The sequence below is a fragment of the Poecilia reticulata genome, chromosome 10 (assembly GCF_904066995.2).
Source record: "Poecilia reticulata chromosome 10, P_reticulata-male-v2, whole genome shotgun sequence".
Taxonomy (NCBI): domain Eukaryota; kingdom Metazoa; phylum Chordata; class Actinopteri; order Cyprinodontiformes; family Poeciliidae; genus Poecilia; species Poecilia reticulata.
Genome location: NC_088839.1, coordinates 20,140,446 through 20,146,744, shown reverse-complemented (window position 1 = coordinate 20,146,744; position 6,299 = coordinate 20,140,446).

The following is a 6,299-nucleotide window of genomic DNA, read 5'->3' as shown; positions in this document are numbered from 1 at the left end:
CAGCATCACACTGGTTTTCTGACTTTCAACTAGGTAATTGTGAAGTTGGGTTTGATGTTATTGTTTGTTAATTCACTGGTTTTAGCATCATTATAAAAGAGCTCTCAAAATATCGGGGTTGACGGCAAACATTTATGATTGTAATACAGCAGAATCTTGAAACCCTCCTCTATATTTAAAGTTTTTCAGCCTTAAAATTTACTCAAGGTGGCATTAAAAAGTCTTAAATTTAACTTGCTGAAACCTGCAGATACATGTCTTTTGAAGCCTCTAACACGGTTTCTTCCAGGACTTTCCTGCATGTTACTCGATCAATCTTCCCACTATCTCTGTCCTGCTTCTCTGTTCCTGCTGGGACAGGAAAACCGTCCCACAGCATGATGCTGCCACCAATGTGATGGACAGTATGTTCACAGTAAAAGTGAGTGTCAGTTTTCTCAAAGTCATGTATTCAATTTCTTCTATATCATACTTATGTCTTACTTTTTATGGCTTGTTACTTAAAATCCCAATAAAATAGATTTAAGCTGCGATTGTAACGTGACAAAAGTTTAAGTATTAATTCGATGTTGAAGAGTTGAATATCTGGGTTTCTCTTGATGCTTAGGTTTTAGTGTATTAATTAAACTGATCACAACACACTGTGTCAAAGCTTGTACTGGACACCACCCAGTTAAAACAGGATAACGCTGCAAGGGCCAGAACCACAACATCAAACTCAAGATCCAAGATATTTAAAACCTGGTAAGATCATCACATGTGTTCAGAATCAGTGTCAGTGATTCATGAGATGTGAACAAAAAAAAAACAACTTTCAAGTCTGAGGTTTTAAAGTCATCTAAGGGATAAAGGAACCAGGGGGTTTAAATTTCTTGACTCGTGAAACCACTCATAAATATTTTAAAGAATCAAAATAGTAAAAGCCATAAAATCTACCCAGTGTTGTTAAAGCTCCCCAAAATAATCACTGAATTACCACCTCACAGTGGTGTACTGTTTCATATTTTGGCCAAAAAGTTTTTGAACTGGAGAAAAACAGGAAAAAAAAGGGATAAAGTATGAATGGACGTCCTTCTAAAAAAGAAAACAGGAAACCTCAAGTTTTTTAGTAGATTTGATGTGTACCAACTTCTAAAAGTCATCTTTCTATTTAACATCTTTTACGTTTGATTTTTTTCTGCATATGCACCAGTTATTTATGTTTGTCATGACTTTTAGCGGCTTTCCCTAAAACATCAACACTTATAATGTCATTCTAAGGCTCACCATGGAGCATATATTTAAAATATTTAATTTTGGTGCTGTCTAGATTTTTGGTCAGTCATAAAGCTCCTCAACCAAAAGTCTATGGCTCTCTTATAGTGGCTTTTGCAAGATCCGATTTGTTTTTTATTATGTTTCTTTTTCTTGACCTAAAAGTCGCAAGAGAAGATGCTTGAGTTCTGGTCTCAAAATCCCGAGCTAAAATAAAACACGGGTCCACCAGTGGGAAGAAAAATGCAACAAGTACATTTTGAACCCTCAAAAATGTTAAATATGTGCAGCAAAGCATATAAAACCAGTAGAGAATTGCGGATGCTCTGCGAAGCAGAAGATGCGTAATGATCTGCACCCTGAGACCTGAGTGAGCTCATTTCTTGGTAAATGAGGGGTAAACAGTCAGTTCCTGCATACTCAGAATCAAGATCTAGTTCACAAAGATATCGTGGCATTAAGCCCTCGTCTGGGGCCAAAATAAGTAACCGGCTGAGGCCGTGCTCAGATCCAGGCTCCCACAGATTTTGTACTTTGTTGACAGAAGGCTAGAAAGAGAGGAAGGTGGTGGGCCAAGTGCGACGCATCAGCAGTCCAGTCGTTATGACTCCTCAGGCTGTTTTTACTGCGTCTGGGTTTGTGATCTCAAACCCGTTTCATTTTTAAACTTTCTTTGGAGACGATGCAATAAATAACACTATTTGTAAGTTATAAAGTGTGGAGATTTAGCGTTGAACAAACAGAACTTTTTAAAGACATCAGTTTACTAAGACATTTGTAATGTCTTAGTAAACTGAGACATTAGTTCAGGGGCCAGGGTTCAAGGTGAACTCTCCCCACTGGGTTGAGGGTGAGAGTCCACATCAGGAGGAGGAATCCAAGCATCTCTGTTTGGGAATGATGGTGGGACGGACTGGCAGCGGAGGTATTGGCTACATGCAGACTTTATGAAGCGCTTGTGTCTTGAAACTGTTGTAAATTATTATCTAATATTCATGAGTCAATATTTTGATCACTTTGACGTGTGGTTTAAATCAGCAGTTATTATAACACGTTTTTTAAATTATTCAGACAAATATTAGACAAAACCCTGAATATTTACCGTATACAGCTCTGGAAAAGAAAAATTAAGAGACAAGTTAAAATGATCAGTTTCTCTGATTTTACTTTTTATAGGTATATGTTTGAGTAAAGTGAACATTGTTCCTTTAATCTATGAACTACTGACATTAGGTGGAATAACCAGGAAGTTTTCAGTGCAGTGGTCTCTATTTTTTCCAGAGCTCTAATACAAAATTATAACTTGTATAAGAACTTGAAACTGTTTTAAAATGTATCAAAGGTTTATTTTTAATATTTTAAATACATTAAATTAATCAGTAGGGTTGATTTTTGAATTTGTACATTATCTACTTCATTGTAGTTTCAATCAATTCAGAGTGTGGATAATTACAGAGAAGGTGTCTAAATCAGGAAAGCAGTAGCTTGTTCTGAATCATATTTCAGTTCTAACCTTTGTCCCAAAGTTTCTTCTAAAGCAGGAAGGAAAACAAAGCTCAGGAAGGAGTGTTTGACCAGCTGGAAGGTGAGAGACAGGAAAAATTGACAAGCATAAACAAAAGCAGCAAAGAGAGAACAAACGGAGAAGAAAAACTTATTGCAGCGATAACAGGATAGGGATCGTGTCTGGTGTAAAGTATTCACGTCTTCAGTTTGTATTGGCATTAAATCACGGTGCAGTCACAAACCTTAATGTATTTTAATAGGATTTTACTAATGAGTCAATACTTTGTGGAGCCACTTTTTGTTGATTTCTCAATCAAATCTGGACTTTGGCTAGGCCATTCCGACACATCAATATGCTGCCGTCCAAACTGTCCCCTTGTGTTTCGTCAATTAACTCATGTCTTGCCTCTCCCTGCAAGAGAAAAGCAACCCACATCATGATGCTGCCCCCATCAGTGGGGCCGGCATGTCCAGGATGTTGATCCTGTATGTTTGCCTAATTTTACTCTGAAGACAGTAGGGCTGTGTAATAATATTGATTTTGCGATATATATATATATCGATATTTTCTTTCCTAGAAAAAAAGTAGATATTCATCTGCAAGTATCGTAACATCCAACTGTCACCTTGCTCACTCACTGCTTGCTTCGCCGGGAGAGTGATTAGGTCATCAGGCTTACAGTGATTCCTTCAGATGTTAAGTGTCAAGGTTTAAAAGGTATCAAACTATTCAGAGCAGGGCACTTGGTGCATTTTATTTACTTTACAAATGCATGTAAGCTACAGTTTGTAGTGTTTCAATTAAAAGAAACATGTTTTCTCACTACTTCTTTGATTCATTTTGTCCAGCTGTCGACTTTAAGTCTGTGTCCATGTCCAACCAGAGCCAGGTATTGTGTAGTTGGTGTTTTTAATCAGTTTTCAGTTAAATTAATTCAATCCAACTCTATAACAGTCACAAAATTTCACCAAAATCACTCTGTCCCTCTAAAATCTTTCAGAAAATCGCAAAAGTGTATTGAATTGTATTGTTTGCTGAATATCGCAATATATATCGTATTGTGAGCAGAATATTGTGTATCGTATCGTGAGATTATTGTATCACTACAGCCCTAGAAGACAGCTGATTTTATTTAAAAATTTGAGAATAAAGTGCACACACTTTTCAGAATTTTATCTTCTAAAACAACATCATAAAATGTGTATAATTTTCTTTTTATTTCACAATTATGTACCAAAACTATTACATAAAATAGACACAATGGATAGGAGTGCTTGGTTCAAAATGTGAAAAATGTAATGTAATGCTTTTTGAAGAAGATGAATTGAAAAGGTTTTGAGAGAAGCATAAATTTGTATCACCCTAATGAACATGTTGCTGAATAATCTGAGTATTTCTCAGATTTTCCATCAGATTACCTGTGAGTAAATTGATCTACATCTCTCCTTAAACTGAATCAGACTTTTACTCATATATGGAGCTAAATTACAGGAATTACGCCCTCCTCTGTGCGAAGAGGGAACAGAGAGGCTCTAACAGGCCCTCCTCTCCACTTTTAAAGTAACTCCTCAAAGATTTTAATAATCCTGAGGCTGCTGCAGATCAGTATCTGAACCTCCATCCTCCTCCGCAGCTTGTATAACCTCATTTGGCTTTTATGGCGTGCGCTGTTGCCCCGAGAAGCCGTATTTTGAATTTAGCTGCCTGAAAAAGTGGAAATGACTTCAGCTTGGACTCTGATCCAAAAGCTGCACTGTGAGCTCATGAGGTGCATGTAAGGAAGAATTGCCTTCTGTTCATCTTTCTGAATGTTTTACAGCTTCTGTCAAAGGCTTGCTTTACATTTTCAGTCAGCATGAGTTAACGTGTGACGAACCAGGCCCATGAATCATGGCATCTGTATGTTTTGCATGTATGAGAGCGCTCTCTATGCCCCGGGGGTCTACGCACACATTCATGTATGGCTTTTTCTTTTTTTTTTTTTTTTGAAGAAAGAAGGGCGTGCGTGAGAAAGCAAGGGTCAACAGCCAGAGTGTGTGTGCCTCTCTAAGACAAGGTTCCAGTGTGAGAGCAAACAGCAAGGAGCTCTATCGTGGGATAAGTACAGGTTGGACATAACAAGGGGTAGTTAAGTGAAAGGACTAACAGATGCTGGGGGGGAAGAAGGAGCCTCACCACAGCTGAAGTCCTGACACCCCAACACATGAGACGCATTTATATACAGTGAAAACGTAGCTTTGCTGCGGCTCAGACAAACAAGTTTACTGTTATGGCTGCAAAAACAGTTTGTACCTCTTTAAACTATTTTGGCTTCAGAGGCATCTTGAATGTGTCTTTCGATGTTAAAACAGCCAAACTGCTGCATTCACAATGTTAAGAAGCCGAACGCGTAATTTTAAATTTTTTTTAAATTACTTGTGCAACAAGTGTTTTTAAAATTGCATTGAACCGAAATGAAATTGTGGTGAAAAAATGAGTCAACACCTTTAAAAGCCATTTCTGATTAGAAAACAAATAAGACTGGGATCTGGTTCCAGAGGTGGGACCAAGGGAGTGTTCACCAAGTCTCAAGTAAGTCTCAAGTCTTTATCCTCAAGTCACTAGTCAAGACTCAAGTAAAGTCAGGCAAAAGTCAAGTCAAGTATCAAATCTGAAACTTGTAATTTCAAGTCCCTTTGAGTTTTTTTGTTTGTTTGTTTTTTGACAATTCTGCAGTTATATATTAGTGTTCTTTTTTTAAATCTGTATATCTAAAATCTAATATGTGCAGCTGAACACAAAGCATAAAAAACACCACTTTAAAACTGCTCTATCTTGCACAGTTCAGGCACAGAACCTGGGACCCCGCAGTCCTAATAACACGCTGCACATTGTTTGTGGTGCGTTTGAAGGACCGGATTTTTGACAACACAGCATACAAGTGAAAGCTAAGCGGTGTCATCAACGTCATCAAGGAAAAGTAGCTACCACCTACTGTTCTTTGTGCAACTTTAAAGGTCAAACAAAGTTGGAAATTGTTGCATCTCCATCTGAGATCCTCTTCTAGCAGGTTTTGCATTTTGCACTCCATTTTTTGTTGTTGGATACTTCATAGTTGATGTACCCAAAAGACATCGCTTGTTTCGTCTGGGGTTTTTTTTCACCCGATTTAAAAATGTTTAAATCTTGTTAATTTGATTGGTTGTGCTGCAGCTTACTTTATGGAGTGTGGCAAAAAAATTTGTTAACCTGTTTAATACGGAATGAGTTAAAATTAATTAATGGGACCTACTTACATGCATTTTAAACTTTAGATTTTTCAAGTAGACAGGCTCAAGTCCAATTCAAGTCCCAAGTCAATGGTTTAAAAGTCAAATTCTAGCCCAAGTCTGAACATTTTTTCAAATCACGTCTAAACTCTTAATATTAATGACTAGGAGTTCCCTCCTCTGATGGTTTAAAAAAGCCCTACAGTGTCTTTGAATCAGTGAATTTGATCAATAATATTTCTACCCAGAAAAAAAAGACAGTTAACATAGTTAAAACTTGCCAAAGATAA